The following is a 23,866-nucleotide window of genomic DNA, read 5'->3' as shown; positions in this document are numbered from 1 at the left end:
GGTATTATGGTGTGGGCTGGTGCAGGCTGGTCCTCATATCTCCCACACAGCTCCACCACCCCTCTGACTCTTCAGGAATGTTGAATTGGGGAGTTTGTTTGATTATTTGTTTCTTTTTTTCCCCCCTGCTTACATGAAGGCCATGGAAAGTCATAGAAGGACCTCAAGATCTCTTAGTTCTGTTTACTTGGTTTCCTCTTTCTTCCTCAAGGGCAAAGCTCATGCTGCATGAAACACCCATAAGGCAGTATTAAGAGGAGGTTGTCCTCTGTCTGCCATTCCTCCAATTTCACCAAAGCTTTCACTGAGTAGGTCTTTTGGTCTGGCTCGCAGTCATAAGCGGTGACATCCTTTTGCATCTGCCAGTCCAAAATTCACCGAGTGCATATATTTTGAATCTTATTTGTCGTTCAGGAACTGTTTACTGAGTGCCTACGATCACGCATTAAAATAAATAATCAAACTCTGCCTTACTTTTCAAGAGCAAAACCCCAGTATGTAAAAAAAAGGCAAATAGAGTGAGTCTGCAGAAAACTACTATTGAGGTGACTCCAAAGAACGCTTTAGAACCATCAGGGCTCCAAAGCCATGGACTGAAAACCTCTGGGCAAGGGTATTTTTAAATGTAAAAAAAAAAGTCCTCGTCTCAGATCTCTATCAATAGCTGATTTAACATGCCCAAAGTTTAAACCACCGTCTGGTTAACCTTCTGTCAAGCTACTGAAATTGGCTCTGCTTGGCGCGTAGACAAACCTGAGTGGTGATTCAGAGAAAGGAAGGCCCCGTGTTAACCAAGTGTCTCATCTAAAACACTTGCACCTACGTAGGTCTGCCTCTAGACTGGGCAGAGTTTTCTAGATTTTTGGCATCATATTGTTTAAACTGTACCAGACAACAGAGATCCTCACTGTAGTGTGGCCAGTTTAAGGAGGGTGGGAAGCATTGCTCTTTCTGGTGGTTGATTTGAAGGCTAGCTGCCCTGAGAACTTGGATTTTCTGGATGTTTTCTCAGGCAATATGGGAAACAGATGGTGAGCGCATAGTCATTCTCTTTCCCATCTGATCTTCTGGGCAGCTCTCTGTGGTCGGCTGGATGATTCCAATGTTTAAGTCACGATCATTCCATGATAGAAATAACTCAGTTTGAATCTAGGGATAAATAAAAAAATACACCTTTTTAGTGAGGCATTCATTGGATATCAAGGTGATATATTTTGAAAAATTTTAACTGTTCATTGCTTCATACAAATTTTAATAAATGGCTTCTTGTTTTCCTACACCTGTTCCTTTTGTTGTATATTTCATCTTTCCATAACTGACACATTTAATGATAACATGATGATTTTTAGCCAAATGGTTACCAAAGAAACCAAACCCAGTGCTGTCGAGTCGATTCTGACTCATAGTGACCCTATAGGACAGAGTAGAACTGCCCCATAGAGTTTCCAAGGAGCGCCTGGCGGATTTGAACTGCCGACCCTTTGGTTAGCAGGGTTTCCGCCAAATGGTTACATATGCAGTAATTGTTGCACTAGCCTAAAGATCTTAATATACCAAATTAAATGGTATTGACACCAATATCAGAAACGTATACACACACTCATACATGTGTATGTGTGAGTACGTGTATATGTTGCATAGAGAGAGGGAGAAACACTGAACAGCTTGTGTCACCCAAATGTGTACTTAACATTGAAGTGACATTGTTGTTAACTGCTGTCAAGTCATTATCATACAACACGCAAGCCTCCACGGGTCAACAGGACGTGGCTGTGCCTGAGGTGCATTGGCTAGAATTGGTCACCTGCATGGAAGGTGAAATTCTACCACTAAACGGCCACTGCTTCCCATTGAAGTGATATTCATTTTCAATCACAAGTTGTTTCCCAGAAAAATCAGTAAGGCAAGTCAGTCGTCTATAACTTACTTTCTTAAAAGACCCCAACAGCCAAGTGTGTAGCTCAAGGCTCCACAGAGCTAAGGGGCAGATCTGAAACCCAGGCTGTGTGGCCAACTCATTGTCTCAGGTCCCACGGGACCTGATGCTGGTGCTCTGGTTTCTCACACCTGGCACCCTGCATACCTATTAAGTTGGGAAGTAGCTTAGTATTTTAGGGCTGGAGGCTGGGGGTGGACAAGCAGCTAAGGTGAATCTCAGAGGCTCTTAGAGATTCATTCATTCACTCACGTATACACTTATTGAGAACCTATTATGCTAAGTCACAGATGAATAAGCACAGCCCCTGCTCTTAGCCTAGTGAAGGGAGAGAAACATTACAATACAGGGAACCCTGTTCTAGCAGATGCCCAGGCCATCTCACAGATGCTGTGACAACACAAAGGGAAAAAGTAACTCTGAAGTTCCATTGGTAAAATTAATACAAAGCTTCAGGGGATGCAGAGCCCAGGACGGAGGCACCGTGGAGCTTCTAATCCTGAAATCAGCCACGAATTCACAAATGCTTGGGTCTTTTTCTGCTGCCATTTCCTGGGATCAAACTTCTCCCACCTCACAGGGACCTGAGGGGCCTGTACCACTTCCTTTTTAGAGGCTCCTGCTTTATTAAAAAAAATTTTTTAAATATATTGTAGCAGGATCATAAACAATTGGAACACTTCATTATTTTTTTAAATCTTATTGACATGGGATACTTTAAATGTTTTCAACTAACAAATTAATTTTTAACACAAACTACAGTGCAATATAATTGTATTATTCACAAGATAATTATAGAATTATCTATAGAATATTATAGGATATAAAATTGCTTAAATGTTTTCAATTAACAAAGTAGTGTTTTATACACAAAATATACCAGTTGCTGCCAGGCCGACTCTAACTCATGGCAATCCCAAATGTTAGAACTGTGCCCCAGAGGATTTTCAAAGGCTGGTTTTTCGAAAGTAGATAGCCAGGCTTTTCTTCCGAGGTGCCTCTGGGTGGACTTGAACCGCCAACCTTTTGGTTAGCAGCTGAGCACGTTAACCATTTGCATCACTCAGGATCTTCTGACACAAAATACAGTGCAATGTAATTATGTTATTCACGTAGTTATAACGTACATTACAATATTAATTTATAATATACTTGAGGCAAGGGGATCCAAGTTTTAAGTTCCATGATAAACGTGATTTATTTTAATTCTGTCAGTTTATTTTGGTCATCGGTGATGTAACTTCATTAGACATAACTCTAGAAGGCTACATTTGGGGCCGTTTGTGAAAGTGAGGGCTGGGACAAAGGGCCCAGGCTCCCCATCCCCAGACTGTACTGCTCCCACTTGGAAAAAAGCCATTTTTCATTGAAATACACTAGTCCCTTCCTTTAACCACTGAGCCAACATGCAGTGCCTTTGCCCAGGCTTCATCCTCACACCCTCAAGCTCCTGACTCAGGGCACTGGCCAGCTGCCTCCTAGCCCTCATCCACATCCCTCCTGCTCCTTGCCAGAGGGTGGAAATGGTGCCTTCCAGCCCACAGGTGGTTGCTATTTGCAGCAGTGAGCTCCCAGGACAACACTGTGCTTATCCTAGGCCTTAAGCCTGTTTGCTCTTGTCCTGTGACCTACAGAAAGCTTGAGGCCTCAATACACTTTTCTTGTTCCAAGTGTCTGCTAAAACGTTGTGATTGCTCCTATAATACATCTACTGCATTTTGCTTGAGAGGGATTCTTTCCCTAACCACCATTTCTCCTGCCACAGAGAAATGGTAATCAAGTTGTTGTTGTTAGTTGTCTCAAGGTGGCTTTGGCTCAAGGCAATGTTATGTATAATAGAACGAAACTTTGCCTGGCCTGCCCTGTGTCATATCCTTGTTATATTTGAGTCCTATGTTGTGTCAATCCGTCTCATTGAGGGTCTCCCTCCTTTTCCATGACCCTGAACTTTACCAACCATGATGTCCTTTTCTAGTGATTGGTCTTTCCTGAAGATACGGAAAACCCTTATGGATGATAATAAGCAACATTTACTGAGCACTGACTGTGTATCAAGCACTGTGCCAAATTTTTTATAGGAATTCTCTCATTTAACCTATAGAACACTTTATGAAGCTGGTACAAATATACTCATTTTGCAACAAGGAATTGAAGGCACAAAGCTGATATGTCTTGCTCAAGGTCACACTGTGAGTATATCCTCACAGACCTGGGATTCACACACAGGCCTCTGACTCCAGGGACAAGACCCTTCACTACTTCAGCCCCCTATGGAGGATGATAGATGGATGACTAGTGAGTGGGCAGATGGATGGATGGACAGTAGATTAATAGGTTGATCCTTGCGTAGTGAGCTCGACTGACCCTCTTTTAGGATATGTCACACACACACAGAGCCACAAACATGCCTGTGAGCACACAGAATTTAAGAAGTTAGGCTCTGGAACAACACTGCCTGGGTTTGAATCCCACCTCCATCGGTTCCAAGTGGTGTAACTTTGAGCAAGTTTTTTTTCAACTCTGTGTGCCTCAGTTTCCTCCCATGTAAAATGGGGGGATTATCACAACATCTTACTTACAGGCTGTTAACAGGGTTAAATGAAATGATACATGTTAAACTCTTAGATAAGGGCCTGGCAAATAATTACCTGTTGCCGTCAAGTCAATTCCAACTCATAGTGACCCTATAGGACAGAGTAGAAGTGCCTCATAGGAGCACCTGGTGGATTCAAACTTTCAACTTTTTGGTTAGCAGCCACCAGGGTTTCTTGGCAAATAATTAGTGCTTTCTAAACTTTGGCTAGAATAATTATTACAATTTCTTAACAACCATACCTTACTTTTGTCTTGTACCTCATAGCTTTCAAAGTTTGTTACTAGGGTTTTCTCATTTGATCCTCAATCTTGTCTATGTGATCAACAATGTAAGTACTTATATCTGGTTTACAGAGGAGGAATTCATCTCAAAGACTGTAGAGGCATAAAGAATCCCAGAGCCAGGAATAGTAGCTGCAGAGGGGCTAGAAGCCAGGTGGCCTTATGACTCTTGCATTACCAGAGTGCCCTCCAGGTATGAGTCCCGAGGGCCTACACTGGGGTAAACTATTTAGAGAAAAATCTCTCTTTGTTCCCTCTTCCCGTTCTCTCTTCACTGCTGTAGCCTGAGTTGTTTTTGGCTACTGATCCCTACAAAGATTTGATAATGCCTTCAAAAGTTGTCCTTCATGTGTCTGTTGCTTGTTTAAGGAAGGGCCGTAGAGGGGCTTTAAAGAGCTCAAGGAATGAAACTGTGATATTGATATTTCAGGCTCCTTGAGGGCCTGGCTGGGGAAGGCAGGCTGTAGATAATATGGGGAGTCTGCAGTCCAGGAAAAGTTAGGCAAGCAAGAGCCAAATTTTGACTGGCCTCACATGCAGACTGTAAGGATCTTAGGTTTACATTACATGATGAGCAGGTATGGATGCATTTTAAGCACAAAAACCAGTTACCATTGAATGGATTCTGAGTCATGGTGACCCTGTGTGTGTCAGAGTAGAACTGTGCTCTGTAAGATTTTCAATGGCTGATTTTTCAGAAATAGATTGCCAGGCCTTTCTTTCAAGGCACCTCTGGGTGGACTTTAACTTAAAACCTTTCAATTGGCTAGAGGGACATAACATATTTGGGTTTTAGACAGATAACTCTAGCACTGATGGAGAAGAGATTGGGGGCCTGGATCAGGGAGAGTGTTGGGAGGCCATATTGATAATTCAAGTGAGAAGTATTAATGGGCTGAACTAAAACAATGGCAATGGAGAAGAAAAGAGGTAAATGTGAGAGAGATTTAGGAGGTAGCACTGAGAGTTTGTGTTGACTGAATAAAAGTAGAAGGTGAGGGAGGATTTGGTTTGTCATTGTTATAGTCAGACTGGGGGTGATAGGAAATACTTCCTAGAGTAGTGGCTCTCAAACTTTAACGTGTGCCTGAATCACCTGGAGGGCAAGATTGCTGGGCCCCTACCCAAGAGTATCTGATTCAGTAGGCTAGTATGAGACCCAATTATATGCATTTCTAACAAGTTCCCAGGTGAACCTGATGCTGCTGGTCCAGGGACCGCACACTGAGAACCACTAACCTAGAGAAGAGTCCAATTTTGATTTGGCTTCCAGAAAGCATTTAGACACAGATAGACTGAGATAGGTGAAACATGTAGGTGGGATAAATAGCATGGACAAGATAGTAACAAGAAACCGTGATCTAACAACTCAGAGTATAACCAATGTCACTGAATTGCACCTGTAGAAACTTTGAATTGGTGTATGTTTTGCTGCATAAATTCTCAACAACAGCAAAATAAATAAAATTTTAAAAAATGGTAAAGAGGGTTCTCTATAACTACAGAGATGTTCAACCCATCTCAAACAGTTTTACATATTGTACTTACATATTGTAGTTAAAGATGAATTATGACTGTGATAATACATAAAGCACAACAGAAAGAGAAAAAAAAGAATAAAGAAATGCTCAGGTTTGTCGCGCAGAAAAAGAAAAAAGAAACCGTTATCTATGCATTAGCGTGACCTCTTGAGAGCTTGAGCATGGAGGAGATGAGACTTTATTTCATATCCATCTCCATTTGAGGTATTATCTCTTTTTGAGAACTTCCTGTCTCGTGTTGTGAAATGGCTACTGGATATAATGTGTCTTAGTATGGGCTCTCTCAGATACAGACACAGAAAGAAGGACTCGAGTGGAAATAATATAAGAAGAACAGGCAACTCCAGTAGAGAATGGGGTGTTATAAAGAGAAGGGAAGCAGAGCTATTTAGCCCCAGGGAAACCGGGGTGAGTGCAAAGCACGTATCTCAGAATTAACCCTCCCCAGCTGGGAAGGAGATGGGGTATTTATACACAAATTCTGAAAGTCATTATGGTGCCATGTGGTGATGCCGGTGGTGTTGAACCCTTGGGTCTTCTGGCCTTTGGCTTGCCTGTCAGTACAGCTTCCCTTAGTACTAAGAGCCTCAGGCCAAAAACCCATTGCCGTCAAATTGATTCCGACTCCCTATAGGACAGAGTAGAACTGCCCCATACAGTTTTCAAGGAGTACCTGATGGATTTGAACTGCCGACCTTTGGTTAGCAGCTGTAGCTCTTAACCACTGCACCACCAGGGCTTCCAGAGCTTCAGGCAGGGGGATGCAAATATAATACTGGCTTTAGAAGTGGTCACACAACATTCAAAGGTCTAGTCTGGTGCAGAGGCATAGCAAGAGGGGTGGGGACAAAGAGGGTGACACTTGCCTCTGGGCACAAGGCCAAGGGGAAGCCACAGGAGGTACGGAATGACATTCTGAGGTGCCACAAATATGAAAGGTGCCTAACTGAGTCAGGTGGGGCAGTTGAAATACATCAGCCACTCCTTGGAAACCCTATAGGGCAGTTCTACTCTGATCTATAGGGTCGCTATGAGTCAGAATCGACTTGATGACAACAGGTTTGGGTTTGGTTTTTTGACTGAGGCAGCTAGACAAAGTGGGAGGGGGGGATGTTTCTGCTGACCCATTGCTGCTATTAATGTCTATTCATCCTGAAATTGGCGGTGGGGTGCAACTTAAAGATTGCCCCTGGGCACTCACATTGGAGGGGGAGCACAATTTAGAGATTATCCTTGGGCACTCGTTACCCACCCTATGCCTCTGGCCTGGGGTAAAAAATGGGGTAGGCGCTAGCTAAATGCCAATAAGAATCCCCGAGAAAGCTCCTGGGTCTGGCCTTTAGGTGGCCATGGCAAAGCTACGGTGGGTCTGTGATTGTGTTCATCCTCCTTCCGTGCACCTGGAGAAAGAGAAAGCCAGTGAGCTGAACTTGGAAACTCTCGAGAAGTTTTCATGTGTATTCACAGAGTGTATTCTAAGGGACAAAATTAACTGACGTTACTTAAAGATGCCGTTCTGTGGTCACATTATTTTCAGACCTGCGAGGTGAAGCAAAGTCAGTAGGTTTCTTTTACTTCGAGGCTTTGTTTCATGGAGGCTTTTGGTTTTCTAAGGATAGTGTGTATTAGGCCTGAATAGTGCATTTTAGAGTTACTAATGTTCCTTACCTGTTCCTTATCTGATGAGGAGCCCTCGTGGTACGGTGGTTGAAGCGGTCGGGTGCTAACTGAAAGGTCAGCAGTTCGAACCCCCCAGCCACTCCATGGGAGAAAGATGTGGCTGTCTGCTTCCCTAAAGATTTATGGTCTTGGAAACCCTCTGGGACAGTTCTACAGGGTCACCATGAGTCAGAATGAACCCGAGGGCAGTGGGTTTGGTTTTTTGGTTTATTTCTTTTCTGTAGAACCATTTGCCTTTTTTAAGAAGCAGAAGGAAGTTCTGCACTGCTAATTGAGTCATATATTTTGTTCTGGATATTTACCTGAGATTAACAAGTGACCTCCCCACCATTTATGTTCAATATTTTGGTTTGTATCCCCTAGTTTCTCACTATTATTTTTCCTTGCTGAAAATACCATGACTCGGGTGTTTCTATAAATTGTCTTCCCCAAAACTCATCATTTCCTGGGCCTCTGAATTAAAATCCGCATTTTACTTTCAGTCTCTCCCAGTCTCTGCAGCTCCAGAGTCATTTTAGATCGGTTGGAATGATATCCCTTTTGTTACCATTCAGAGTAAAGCAAAATGACAGAGAAGCCAAATATTTCTCCTGCTTGTTAAGCTCTTGGGGTGATTGAAGGAGCCACACCTGTAGCCAATCAAGAACTGTGCTGATCACCTTGAAAGACTTTTATTGCTTTTCACTAAAAGCAAAAGGAAGCAGAAATAAGAATCTGAAAGTCACTATTAGAACCAGTGGCTCCTGGGAGAGCTCTGAGGTGCATTGAAATTCCCCTTGGATGTTGCCTTCTCCAGAAAAGTTGCCCAGTAAATACTGGCTAGCATTCATATATTTAAAAACAAAACAAAGAATGTCATTCAGATTTGTTAAATAAAAATCCATACCACTGCTTTACAATGTAATGTAATGTAATGGTTTAAAAATACTATAAAATGTTTTTCCTCGGAGGTCAAATTGGTCTTGTTTGAAAGTCACTAAGTGTCAATCTTCAGCTATAAATTCATCCTGAGACCTAAGATATGGAACATCTATTTGTGGAGGATTAGCTGTGGTGTCTGTCACTCAGCAGCCCAAGGGACTAGGGAGAGGTCAAGTTCTAAAGTGACCCTCGCTCAGGGGCATGTATTTCACACAATGACAGATCTGTAAGGGTCACACAGCTCACTCATTTTACAGATGAGGAAAATGAGTCCAAAAGGAGGGGAATGATTTCTAAGCTAACACATTTAGCCATAAAGTCAATGACATGCAGCCAGGGATGGGGAGGATGGTACGCTGGCTGGCTCTTCTCAGCCCTGGGTGCCAGCTCTATTCTGCGTCACTCCCAGGAATTTGGGTTTAGACCAAGGCAGATCTGGAGTTGCTACTCTGGCCAAGTGTTAATGTAGGGATTCACAAAGTATATTCTATGGAATGAAATTAACTGATGTCATTTAAAGATATTGTTCTGTGGTCACGTAATTTTCAGACCTGTGATGCGAAACAAGGCCAGTAAGAGTTTTTCTTCTCTGAGGTTCTGCTTATTGGAGCCATTGCAATTGACTATGCCTGCAAATCTCTTGTTGTTGTTGTTAATTGACGTTGAGTTGCCCCCAACTCATGGGGACCCGGACACTGCCTGGTCCTGCACCATCACCGTGATAGGTTGCAGAATGGGTTCTTGTGATCCATAGGGTTTTCAATGGCTGATTTTTGGAAGTAGATTGTCAAGCCTTTCTTCCTACTCTTTAGTCTGGAAGCTCTGCTGAAGCCTGTTCAGCATTATAGCAACACGCAAGCCTCCACTGACAGATGGGTGGCGGCTGCGCATGAGGTGCATTTGCCGAGAATCAAACCTGGGTCTCCTGCATGGAAGGCGAAAATTCTACCGCTGAACCACTACTGCCCCCATGCAAATCTCATAGAGGGATTATAATATGCAGCATTTCCCACACTTGTTGACAATCGACCGTCTTCTCAAAGACCAACTTATGATGTTAATGATTCTCAGGAACTCCGTGGGAAAGTCTAGTCCCAATTCCCTTGTTTACATATGGGGAAAGGAAGCCACAGAGAGGCCTTATGGACCAGGGTTCCATTTTGGAAAAAGTTACTCTCAAGTTTAACCCAGCCCCAGATCGTGCCTTCTCTAGGTAGCTGTCTACTGAAATGATCATTTCAGGGTGCACCAAGTTAGGCTTCAGTTTATGTCTGAGATTGTTTAATATGTCCTTTCCCTAAGGTGTATCGTAGGCCACTGAAGACAACAGAACTTACCCATTTTCCTGGAGACCTCTGCACCACTTTATGTTCAATAGGTCAATTGGACTGTACCATCCATGATGAACTGGATTTCAGAAATACATGTGCACCCCAGGGAGTTTTCCTGGGGCTAAACTGGATCTGGGGATCAATGGGACAATTGTTATTCACTGTCTACCTTTCCATATTTGCCATATTGCCAAACCTTTCAATTTTGGATGCCACGCGATTGATCATGGAATGTTATTGCTGAGAAAACTCTCTCCTCTTCACTTTCTTCCTTGGAAAACAACCTGTTCTGGTCCTGGATACTTCCAGTGAAGCTGACAGAAAGATGAGTTAGGTATTGGTTCAAACTCTGTGAGTTAGACATTTATTCCCAGGCTGCTCATTACTTCACTCAGAACCTTAAGAACTATTTAGTAAAAAGTTTTAAAAGGGAAAAAAAAGAGCTATTTAACAAATCATTGTTTAAGAATGGCTTAGGTGGGTTGGTCTGGCATATACAAGTCCGCATAGCTTTCTCTTACTAACCAGCTCCTATGAAAACTAATAAAAATGAAACGTACATTCAATTAAAAAAATTGTCACCTGACACACATTTTACATTCCATGGGTAACTCTACGTTCACATTTCCATGTACGTGTATACATAACTCATATGATGGGTGATTTTCAAACGCTAGGACTTATATTTAACAATATAAGAACTTATATATTCAAACTAGTATTTGGAAAGTCATGTTCCTGGAAAAAATATACTTATACACACACACAAAATTTGTGTATGAGGGAGTTAGTTCAAACCCACACAAGAGAATTGGCTTTGTCGTTTTATCATTATATCGGAAAGTCCTAGAAGTCAGAAATTTAGGATTGGCGTTTTTTAAGATTATATACCATCATAGTTCCAGCTATAAATGGTGCCAACTGATGATGAGGTGATGTTATTCCTATGACCCACCAGGCAGTTAGTTTCTGGAAAATCAAAGTCTTTGGGTTTTGGGGGACTATGGTTGCAAACCACCCATATGTCAGTTTGTCATACTTTGGTGGGTTGTGTTGCTATGGTGCTAGAAACTATGTCACCAGTATTTCAAATACCAGCAGGTCACCAGTGGTAGACAGGGTTCAGTGGAGCTTCCAGACTAAAACAGACTAGGAAGAAAGATCTGGTGATCTAAAATTAGTCAATGAAAACCCTATGGCTCACAGAAGACTATTGTCCAATATAGTGCTGGAAGATTAGCCTCCTAGACTGGAAGGTATTCAAAATACTCAATCTACAACAATGGACTCAAGCATACCAACAATTATGAAGATGGCACAGGACCAGGCAATGTTTCATTCTGTTGTACGTGGGGTCGCCATGAGTTGAAGCCAACTCTACTGCAATCAACAACAGCAATAACTCATTTTCCAACTCTGGTTTGAAGTGGGCAGTAAGTTGTGGTAAATTCTGATAATTTGTTCTGTAACAATTGAACAACTATAGATAACGGGTGAAAGAACACTTTTGAGTTTAGCTGTGGAAAGCAGAAGAGCCCTGGTAGCATAGTGGTTAAGTGCTCTGCTGCTAACTTTCAGGTCAGTGGTTCAAATCCACCAGCTGTTCCACAGGAGAATGATGTGGCAGTCTGCTTCTGTAAAGATTATAGCTTTGGAAACCCTATGGGGCTGTTCTGTTCACTATAAGTTGGAATTGACTCAATGGCAATGGGCTTATGGAGAGGGGAGAGTAGAAGCAAAACACAGAAAATCCTTGATTATTCTCATTTCAATGCGGAGATGATGAGACGCGTTGCTTCAAATCAAGACCCCCCAAACAATAAAACTTAACAAAATAGTTTGATTAGAAGGTAAACGTATGCCCAAATCCTATAAGAAGTCAGGGGCTGGGAAGAAAGGAAATTATGAATGGGTCAGAGGGAAATTTAACTTTTTTTAACTTTTCCTTCTGCTTTCATGTTTATATGGCTTTCATGAAGTCTGATTTTAGGGAACATCAGTAGGAGAAGGTAGGAGTATTTATAAGGATACGTGGGCAACTCTGGTGAAACTTACTGTGTTCAACATGGATTTTCTGTATTAGATAATACTTAGGAGGTTTGATAATTTGAGAATGCTCTTTGCAATGTTAATAGACACTTGTGTTCGTACCTACATTCCTGCTATGTCATTGAATCTGCATGTTTCACAATTGAATGTGTTTAACTGTATACTGTATAATGTGTGTTTTTGATGCATTTCTCTTTTGCCAATGTCTGACTGACATTTAAAATCTCTGTACAATAAAGAAGAAAATAGTAATATGACATTATTAGAACGCCCCATTTCCGACTGCTTTGCTGGACACTCAGGGTCCTTCATAACATAGTTTCTGCTGTACAGTCTTCCATTACTACTCCTCGTACACAATATACTTGATCTTAACCAGATTAATCTTTATTCTCCAGACATGGCACACACTTTCCCACCTCTGTTATTGTTCATGTTATCCACCGATCCTGGAATTCTCTTCCCCCTGTCATTTCCAGGTCTCAAAATCTTATCCAAAATTCACTTAAGATGTTACCTCCATGCTTTGGATTCAAGATGACTGACTGAGTACACACATTTATCTCCATCTTTCTCAAAATCCCCAGAAGAATTAATAATAATAAATGAGAAATCAGTAATGGCAATAAAAAACAAGAAACATGATAAATAATATCTATACAAAATCTCATTCACAATGAAAATAAATGCTATAAAATACCTAGGAATATACTTGTAGTGCTTAATGACAGATGTAAAAAAAAAAAGTGATATGAATGGGAAGATTTACGTAGTAAAAATATCTATTCTTGCAAAATAAAACTAACTTCAATACAATAATAAAAAAAAAATCAAAGTTTAATTTTGACTGAACTTGATGAACTAGTTCTAAGTACTCCCGAAAAGACAAAAGTACAAGAATAGCCAAATGAACTTTAGAAGAATGAGAGCGGCTTGCCCTACAGATATTAAGGCATACTAAAAAGTTACGGTAATTAAAAGACTGTGATACTAGCTTAGGAACAGCCACAAATTAATTAAAGGGAAGAGATTATACTTTTTAGAGACATTGATAAGGTGCCTTCTAAAATTTACATGGAATAGTCAAGGCTCTCTTAAAGATAAAGACCATGGTGGAAGGAATTATTCTTTCAGGCATCAAGAACTATCATACATATAATTAGAACAGTGTGGTCTTGGTGCAAGGATAGACAAATAGACTAGTGGATAGAATAGAGACCCAGAAACAACTCATATGTATGCAGAAAAGACTGATAGCGGAGGAGAAATCTCATCCGTGAGGAAACAATGGAATTTTCAGGAAAAAGTACTGGGGTAATTGGCTATCCATATGCAAAAAATAAAATTAGATCCCTCTTTCATACCTGTCTCAGTTATCTAGTACTTCTACAACAGAAATACCACAAGTAGTATTAACAAAGAGAAATTTATTCTCTCACAGTCTAGCAGGCTAGAAGTCCCAATTACGGGCGCCAGCTCCAGGGAAAGGCTTTCCCTCTCTTTTGGCTCTGGGGGAAGGTCCTTGTTGTCAATCTTCCTCTGGACTAGGAACATCTCAGCACAGGGACCCAGGGTGCAAAGGATGTGCTATTCTCCTTGGCTCTTGTTTCTTGGTGGTATGAGGACCCCATGTCTCTCTGCTTGCCTCTCTTTTATATCTCAAAAGAGATTGGCTTAAGACAAAACTATAGCGTAGCTATGAGTCAGAATTGACTCAATAGCAAGGGGTTTAATCTTGTAGATTGAGTCCTGCCTCATTAACATAACTGTTGTTAATCCTGCCTCATTAACATCGTAGAGGTGGGATTTACAACACATAGGAAAATCATGACAGATGACAAAATGGTGGACAATCACACAATACTGGGAATTGTGGCCTAGCCAAGTTGACACAAATTTTTTTGGGGGGGGGAACAATTAAATCCATAACAATTAAAAAAAAAAAAAAACAATACCTTACACAAAAAATAATGTCCAGGTAGGATAAAGACTTTAATGTGAAAGGTAAACTCTAAAACTTTAAGCAAAGTATATAAAAACATATCTCTATAACCTTGGGGTATAAAGAGGTTTTTTTTATCAAAAGTACTATTCACAAATGAAGAGATTCACAAAGTTGACTATGTGAAAATTAATAACTTATATTAATCAAAAAAGATAGTATAAAAATAAAGAAAAGACAAGCCACAGAGGGGGACAAGATATTTGCAACACATATAACCAGATTAGTATCCAGAATACAGAAGTCCGGTAAATCACTGAGCACTAGGTCAACAACTCAACAGAAAAAAATGGGCAAGAGGCTTTAACAGGCACGTCAAAAAAAAAAAAAAAAAATTCAAATGCCTAATAAATATATACCAGGGAGTTCAACTTCACTAGTAGTCATGGAAATGCAAACTAAAGTGTCAAGTTTATACCATTACACACCTTTCAGGCAAATTTTAGAAAGTCTTGGTAAGGATGCAGAACATACATGACAGATGAAAGCATAAATAGGTATGAACGCTTTGGAAAATAAAGTTGAAGATAAACCTAGAATTTTCATCCCTAGTTACATGCCCTGTTGATTTGTCTACAAGCACCAGAATACCTGCGCATAAGTGTTCATTTCATATTTATTCTTCACTGGCAAAAGCTAGAAATACTCACTTTCCCATTAACAGCAGAATGAATAAATTGAAGAATAGTTATTTAATGGAATATTATAAAAAAATAAAAATCAACAAATTATTATGTGAAAAGGTGAAGTCATAAAAATTGTTTTAGTATGATTCTATTATATAAAATCGACACAAACTAAATGATATTGGTTAGAAATGCATATACAGAAGATAAAATTAAAAAGAAAAGCAAAGAGTGATTACTGTCAAAGTCAGGATAAAGGTTACCTTTTTTTTTTTTTTCCTACCTGGGTGGTGGTTATATGGACGTTTACTTTACCACCACTAGCTAACTGGTACACGTAAGTTTTATGTACTTTTCTTTACTGTATGTTTCACACAAAAAAACAAGTGAAACAAAAGAAAAAAGCATTAAAAAAATAAAATAAAACAAAAATAAGGGACTCTAGAAACAGATACACCTGTTAATTCAATATATAATAAAAGTGGCATTTCGAATTCAATTCATTTGATAAATGGTGTTGCAACCAGAAGGATGAAACTGAAAGATCTGACTGCATATACATCTCTATGGCCACAGACACCACCAACAACTTGGAGAAAATATTCACAACACACACAAGAGACAAATGATTAACAATCATAACTTATTAAGAAAATCTATAAAACTATGGGAGGAGGGGGAAAATACAGGCAGACAATACACAGACACAATAAGATATACAAATGGTGAGTAAACTGATGAAAAATTATCAACTTTATTAATAACCAATAAAATGCATAATATAAAAATTAAAATATAATATGCAGCAAAATTAAAAATTCTCATTCTATGCATAATTAAGGAACCCTGGTTAAAGTGCTTGGCTACTAACCAAAAAATCGGAGATTTGAAACCAAAAAACCAGAGGTTCGAACCCATCAGCTGCTCTGCAGGAGAAAGATGTGGCAGTCTGCATCTGTAGCGATGTACAGCCTTGGAAATCCCATGGGGCAGTTCTACTCTGTCCTATATGGTTGCTATGAGTCAGAATAGAATTGATGGCAATGAGTTTGGTTTGGCTTTTTGGTATTTGTATAATTACATATTGAAATTATAAAATAAGGCCTCATCTAGCTTTACCATTCTTAGTTTATGAGTTATATTCTCATAGTCTGAAGATGGTTGCACTGTCTCCTGGCATTTCATTTGTGTTCCAGGCAGAAAGAAGGGAAAATGGCAAAGAGAAAAAGGAACGCGCAAGCTGATCCTATTCATCAGTAAGATAATAACTTTCCCAGAATATCCCTATCTCCTAGAATTACATTTATATTTCATTGGCCAAAACTATGTCATAGTTTAGGCCTAACTCTAAGAGAATCTGAGGAGTTTTTTTTTTTTTTTTTTTAAACTGGTCATATTTCTGTCCCAAATTAAACTGTGGTTCCGTTAATAAACAAGAAGGGAAGTATACAACTAGTGATACCTCCTGCATGAAGAAAGCATCTAGAACAGTGCCTGGCACATCATATATACTCAATAAAAATTAAATAAATGAATGGGAATTTTCATGTATACTCTACGTAATCTTTATTGCTTTAAAATTTTTACAATGACCATGTATTACTTGTATATTTAAATAGAAAGTTATATTTAAAATTTGAAAATTAAGAAACCCCAAATTCTTGTTAACACTCTCAATTTTTTCCCATTGAGGGTTGAACAAATGATTGTATGTCTATCACTGATAGCAAATTACCACAAACAATATATATTTATTATCTCACAGTTTTTGTGTCAGGAGTTTGGTCATGATTTAGCTGAGTCCTCTGCTCGAGGTCTGACACGGTTGAAATCAAGGCATTGGTCAAGCTGTGTAATCATCTGGATGCTCCACTGGGGAAGAATCTGCTTCCCAGCTTACTCAGGATGTTGCCAGAGTCATTTCCTTGTAGTTGTAGGACTGAGGGACCTGGCTTCTTATGGCTTCAGCTTAAGGCTGCCTTCAACTCCCAGAGGTTGTTCCTTGAGGCTGTCCTCAGTTCCTTGCCATGTGGGCTTCCCCAACATGGCCACTTACTTCATCAAGTCAGCACCGAGAGTCTCCAGAGTAAGTCAGCTAACAAGATGGAGTTTCATATAATGTAATGTAATCACAGGACTGACATTCCATCATCTTTCCCATATTCTTCTGAGCAGAAGCAAGTCACAGGTCCTGCCACACTCTTTGGTCTTTGGTTCAGAGTCTGGCTCAAGCAACTGAGAACTGGGTCTGTGTGTATGTTGTACTTAGGTGAAAAGTTAAAAGGAAAAAAAGAAAGAACACCATACATCTATGAGAATGAATGGTCTAAAGCTGTATGCAACAATGAGCATGAATCTCATAAACTTATTCTCGAGTCAAAGAAGAGTAGAAGAAGGTACATAAAATATGGTTAAATTTATATAAACTTCAATAACAAGCAATACTAGCTTATGGTAGTAAAAGTCAGGTCATGGCTACCCTTGGTGGAGGTAGTGACTAGAAAGGAGCACAAATAGAATTTCTAGGGTGTTAGCAATGTTATGTTTTTTGATTTGGATGCTAGTTACATGGATGTGTTATTTTGTGAAAATTCAATGAGATGTATACTTACAATTTCTTCATTTTCTGTATGTGTAACTTTTCAATATGGAGTTTAAGAAAACCCCATTCTTCTAAGTAAAGCTGTTGGGTTCAACACATACGTTTACTTTATCTCTTTCCTTAAAACCCCTCTAAAATGTCAATAACTGGACTTGTTAAAATGCATAAACTCAAAGACAAAAAGAAGAGGAGGAGAGATGACAGCTAAAACACATTGGAAGATGTAACACAGAACGATGAGTATAACTGATTTGGCAGGACCAAGAGAGCTGATTCCTAGTTTAATATTGAGAAGCAATCTGAGTTATGCTGAAGAATCCCCAAAGGCTAAGTATTGGCAGCACTGGAATTAGGGAGAAGGAATGGGGCCCAAAACAGGAAGACTGGTTAAAAAGCTGTCAGAATCCTAGACCTCCTTTACACTTTGCAGAGCCAGTGAATGTCCCCTCCTCAGAAAAAGATAATAGATTCATTATCTGGATAAAGAGAAAGTGAGGGTCTCTGAATTGGGAGATTTTGCCACACAAAAAACAGGTGGATACAGGGCATATGTGTATACTGGATACTGAGACACCTCACCCAGCTCCTCACCACAGCTGTTTTTCTTAACTGGCTATTGGCAGTCAGTTCTCTTTGCACTAGGCAGGAGATCTTTCTCTGGGGGGATCTGAGTGGCCCAAGAGGAAAAATCTAAACATTCTAACACCAGTGATTCCCTAAGGAAACAGTCCTGCCTAATCATCCTGCAATGGACCCCAACTCCAAGAAGTCCTACTCGCAGACTCAGAGCATCCTGTCCAATCAGCTCCTTATCAAACAGAATTCTTCTTTAAGTATGAAGGATCACTAGCTGACTGAAAGATGTTTTAAAATGAAATACAAGGGCCAGAAAGAACAAACAGAAAAAAAAAAAAAAAAATACAAAACAGAGAATATGCAATGAGAAGAAAATTTTTTAAAATATTCTGTCATTAATATTTTTAGAGAGTTAAAGAGCTAAGAGGAGTATTATATCTGTGAAAATGACACTTCTAAAGGAACATTCAGGTAACCCAAAAGAATCTGTAGAAATTAAAAATATGTTAGTAGAAAAAAACACCCAATAGAAGGGCTGGAAGATAAAGCTCAGATACTCTCCTAGGAAGAAAAGGGAAAAGACAAAGAGATTAAAAAATAGAAGAAATGAGGAAAATTAGAGGACTAGGCCTGGAAATTCAACACCTGAATAACAGGGATTCCAGAAGGAGAACAAAACCCAAAAAAACCCAGAGGAGGAGAATTCATAAAAACAAATCAAGAAAATTTCCCAGAATGGCTATATATAAGTTTCCAGACTGAAAAGGACCACTGAGTGCCTTGAATAATGGGTCAAAATAGAGCCACACCAAGGGCTGTGAAATTTCAGAATTTTGCGGGGAAAGAAGAAGATAGCCTACAAACTTTCAGGAAGGTTAAAAAAGCAGATCATATATGAAGAATCAGAATGGCTTCGGACTTCACACCAGCATTATTGGCATACTACAATGTATCGGTGACTTCAAAATGATCAAGGAGAGCATGGTTCTTTGCCTAAAATTTTATACGCAGCCAAATATCAATAAAGTGTGAGGATAGAATAAAGATATTTTCAGATATACCAGATGTTAAAATTTTACCTTCTACATACCCTTCCTCAGGAAACTACGGAAGGATGTCTTCCATCAAAACAAGAAAGCTAATCAAGGAAGAGAAAAGAGACATAAGTTCTTATTCAGGGGAGAGATGAGGTGATCTCACAGGATAGCAGTGAAATGAGACCTGAACACAGTTACAGAGGGAACCAGTCCAGATTGGATCAAAAGTCTCCCTGAGAGATTTAAGAAAACAAAATCAATGGAATGATAGAATGCTCCCTGATCTCTTTGAAACTACTGAGAGAAGATTTAGACAGAAAGTTTGAGGTAGTTAGTGGTAATTGTCTAGAACTGTCCTGGCCAACAATGTAGACATCAGCCTCATATGGCTGTTTAAATTTAAATTAAATAAAAAATTCAAAAATCAATCCTGCAGCCACCCTAGCCATATTTTGAATGTTCAATAGCCATATGTGATTAGTGGCTACCATGTTGGTTAGCGCAGATATAGAACATTTCCATCATAGCAGAAAGGTCTTCTGGACAATGCTGGCCTAGAAAAATTAAGCCAAGGGAGAAAAAACCAAAAAAGAACTTCCAGAAAAACAAACACTTTTGCAGGAAAAGAAAAACATAATCGCAATGTACTATGGGGCTCAACTGTAAATAGCAATTTTGTTATGACAATAATGCAAGCATTAAATTCTGAATTACATACATAGAACTTTATAGAATGATAGAAGGGAAAAAGGTGAGGGTTCTGTCTGGTGAGGGTGGGAATTTATATTAAATAGCTAAAGTCTCCTCTTTCAATGTAGGAACTTAATAGATAATATATATAATTGAAAAACCAGGAAAGAACAATATGGATATTTTGCAACATAAACCACAAAAAAAAAAAACCTGTTTTCTTCAAGTCGATTCCAACTCCTAGTGACCCTACAAAGACAGAGTAGAACTGCCCCATAGGGTTTCCGTGGAGCAGCTGGTGCATTTGAACTGCTGACCTTTTAGTGAGCAGCCACAGCTCTTATCCACTGCGCCCCCAGAGCTCCTTTTGTTATATATAGAGAGGTAAATAACAAAAGATTCAGCTAAAAGAGTTAAAGTGATTATCTTTAGGGAGAAAAAGTGGAAAAATTGTGAGGAACTGTGGTTTCTTTTAATTTTAATAACAAGACTTCTAAAACTACATAATTCTTAAACTATGTGCATATGTAATTTGATTAAAATAACTACTGAAATAAAGTAAACTACAGCAGCAAAAACTGTGTTCCAATGCCATCTCCCCACCAAGTCTCTTCTAGTCCCCAGACATGATCCTTCTCTACTTTGAAATTTAGGAAAGCATTGTCTGAAACTGCTATTGGTGCCTAACCATACTGTTTAGTTTTATACTTATTCATATAGACATGTCGTCAAACTCCTATTTATTCGTAAATTCTTAGGCTAACCACTGTCTGATTTTAGAAGCTTTGCAATATTTCAGCATTTTAATCTAATTCCAAGTAAAAGGTAAACACCCTAATCCAGTAAAAAAAAAAAATCACAATAATAATAATAATAACTAACATTTATTGAGCACTTACTCTGTGCAAGGCATGTGACAAGAATTTACCAGGATCCAGGGTGTCAATTTATGTTTGTTGCACAGAACAGGCCATAGATAGGCCAGTAAAACCAACAGGGGTGCTCCCTCATCCCTAGAGGGCACAATTCCAGATGAGCATCTGCAGAGGTTACTAAGGGGCTGGCGACGTTTTCCCTTTAGGGTAGGCAGAGGATAGCTGTAAAGCCTGTTCGCCCATACGCTGGCCCCTGTGTAACGGCAGTAGGAACATACCAGCCCTCCTGTGACTCTCTCACTTCTGATGTGCTTTGCAAAGTCTCAGGGCAACCTTCTGCAGGCAGATTGAGCTGGGCCAAAGGAGGGGTTGATCCCAAGAGGCCAAAATCAGGGTGTTTTCCTGTGGGCTCACCGGTAGCTTCCTAACTCTTTGGGCCCCGTTCTTTGGATCTATATTTCACTCTTTGTGGGTTGTGGGTTTCCCATTATCTGGAGTCCTTCTTTTCGCTGCGATAGTGTTTTCTAAAGAAATATATGACAAGTGAATATTTTACCCATCAGACTGTACAGATTTTACAAGGTTGATAATCCCTAAGGTTATCGGGGCCGATGCATCCAGAAACTCTCATTCTGTGTTGGTGACAGTGAATTAGTGTGACCATTTTGGAGGGCAATTTGACAGTATCATTTTTTTCAGATGTGGATAAATCCTCTGATTCAGTAATTCTACTTCCAGAAATTTACCCTACAGGTAAGGTTCATGTAGATAGTATACACTTATTTGTGCATTTTGTTTTGTGTTGTTTTGTGGTAGCAAAAAAAAAAAAAAAAAAAAAACTTGAAACAACCTAAATGCCCACCAATAAAATAATGGCTAAAAAAATTATACTATTTCCATTCTATTGTTTGTGAAAATTAAATAGACTAGGGTATGTCTGTGTGAACTGTCATAAAAGATGCCCACTACATATTGCTAAATATAAATTTATTTCCATGTCTGTTGAAAATACCTGAAATTTAGCATCGATTACTTTAAGGCAATGTATGTTTATTTTGTACTGTGTGTTTTAAAAAACGGGCATGTATTATTTTTCAATTTAATATTTTTAAAAATACACAATGAATAGTAAGTCACAGTTCTTTGGTTTTGCGGCTCCCAAGGGAGTGATGTCATCTGACACAAATACCCCTCGGTCATAAGTCCTGTGAGAACAGACAAGATGAGCAGGTATAATTAGTTAAGATGATAAAATGATGTTAAGTTTTATTTACTGCTGTATGAATCATGAATGGGTGAGAAGTACATGTGTTTAAAATGCAAGATTACTTTCTAACATCTAAATAAAAAAAGAACAATTACAGTTTTCCGTATGTTCAGTCTCAAATACATATCAAGATATAAAGTGGCCCACAGGGTTTCTGTCTCAGTGCAGAAGCAACCCTGAGTGGATGGGGAGAGATTCAATCAGTAAAAATTGTCCTCAGGTAGAAAATTGTTAGATACTTTTTACCAAATGAATGTCTTACACTCTGACTGGCCTAATAGGGTGTTATTTCCTCCTGGTAATTTACTGATTCCATTTGATCTGCTCTTGCTGTGCAGAAATTGAGCCTTTTTGTGCCTGCATTCACGCTTTGCTTCTAGGAATTAGGAAGCATCTGAGTTAAAAGAAAATCAGTAAGTTTCCTGGCAGCTTGCGGTAGCTCTGCAGAGAGAAGATAATGAATGCAATCTTGGCATACCCCACTGGTTTCATAACAGAAAAATAGTCAGGCCTATTCTCCATGATTACACCCTGTGAGTATCTTACCTAGCGTCACTATCAAATATTTTCACATATAATTTCATCACTTTTTAAAAAATTGGATTTGCCAAATTGTTGTTTTCTGGATCTTATTTTTCTATTTCCTTGATCAGTTTTCACTGATAACTTACCTGTAGGTCACCTCGTGAGCTGTACAAGTGTGAGCATGTTTACCTTCACGACGACTGGACAAATGATGTGAAGGAAACAATTACAGAAGGGCCAGAGCCCCTCAGAGTCGTGCATATTTTCATCTAAATTCTTTTACATGGATATAGTATTGAACTGGGCTGCAGAAAATGAGAAACCAGACCTAAATTTGAGTCCCATAGGCTGGAAGTTAGGTAAAATTCCATTACATTTCAATAGTTCTAAGCAAGCAATTTGTTACCCTTTATCCTTTAGTGGAATTGATGAACAGGTGGTTTTCAGAAGATCACTAAGTATATTTAGCTTCTGAAATTTGAGCAACCCACAACCTGATTGGCTGTTCTCACCACATGATAATTCAGAGCCCAGGCTCCTTGCTGGCTCTTGCCTGGGGTTCTCAGGAGGGGAGAGTTGGGAGAGGCTTTGCTGCTGAGGAAATTTATTTGATAGTTTGAAGGTAAGGCCAGCTTATGGCTTTTTTTGTACTCTTCTTTTAGGAAAGGTTACACAACTTCCCTTGAAGTATTTTTCAAAGTTTTGGGTCATAAGTGGGGGAAATTATTGATGGAAACATGACTAGGAAAGTCTGTGACTCCATTGCCCTACTAAGACCCTACTAATATATGATAAGTGGAGTCTGTTATTAGAAACTAGTTCTGTACTAACCAATTTAGTGCTTGACTGAGCTGCCTCTTTTGTTTAACCAAATTATTTTTCTCATTTTTTTGCCTTTAATTTTTTTTCTAAATATATTAGCTTGAAAAGGCTCTATGTTCTATGTTCCTATATTTATCCTGTTCTACTGGGCTTCATTTGCCTCAGAAGGAGAGGCAGTTTCGCTAGCTTAACAAAACCAGTCACGGAGGGTATTGGTTTACATGGCAAATATCTTTGGGCGAAGGGACAGCTGCTCCAGGTCATCATCCACTTGTATGAAGGGAAAATCCTGCTCTCTGGTGTCAAACTAAGAAGGCCTTGAAAGAGCCTTTCGTTAGGCCAAAGACTCACAATCTTATGTGTACTTAAACCAATGCATTAAATTTTTGATATTTTTCAGGTTTGCATAAGAGCTACAGAAACAAAAGAGAAAAAGCCGTGCAAGCCAATGGTGTTCGGAAGAAAATAGTCCCATTGCCTTGAGGTTCTTATTTTCCTTTTAAAACCTG

At 39.4% G+C, this 23,866-nt stretch overlaps 1 protein-coding gene across 50 annotated transcripts in view; it reads left to right on the top strand.

The window, feature by feature from the left end:
* The first annotated feature begins 23,070 nt into the window (after nucleotides 1-23,070).
* The window catches only part of NEB (nebulin), a 249,303-nt gene continuing 248,507 nt past the window's right edge, over nucleotides 23,071-23,866 (top strand). For all 50 annotated transcript variants that reach the window (XM_049887235.1, XM_049887234.1, XM_049887223.1 and 47 more), the window contains exons 1-2: nucleotides 23,071-23,157; nucleotides 23,758-23,841. The gene's annotated coding sequence lies outside the window, so the exon portion shown is untranslated. The remainder of the gene's footprint in view (nucleotides 23,158-23,757; nucleotides 23,842-23,866) is intronic.

Source organism: Elephas maximus, chromosome 6, assembly GCF_024166365.1.
Source record: "Elephas maximus indicus isolate mEleMax1 chromosome 6, mEleMax1 primary haplotype, whole genome shotgun sequence".
Classification (NCBI taxonomy): Eukaryota; Metazoa; Chordata; class Mammalia; order Proboscidea; family Elephantidae; genus Elephas; species Elephas maximus.
Note: the sequence above shows the minus strand (reverse complement) of the source record. Positions and strands in the feature narration are given on the sequence as shown.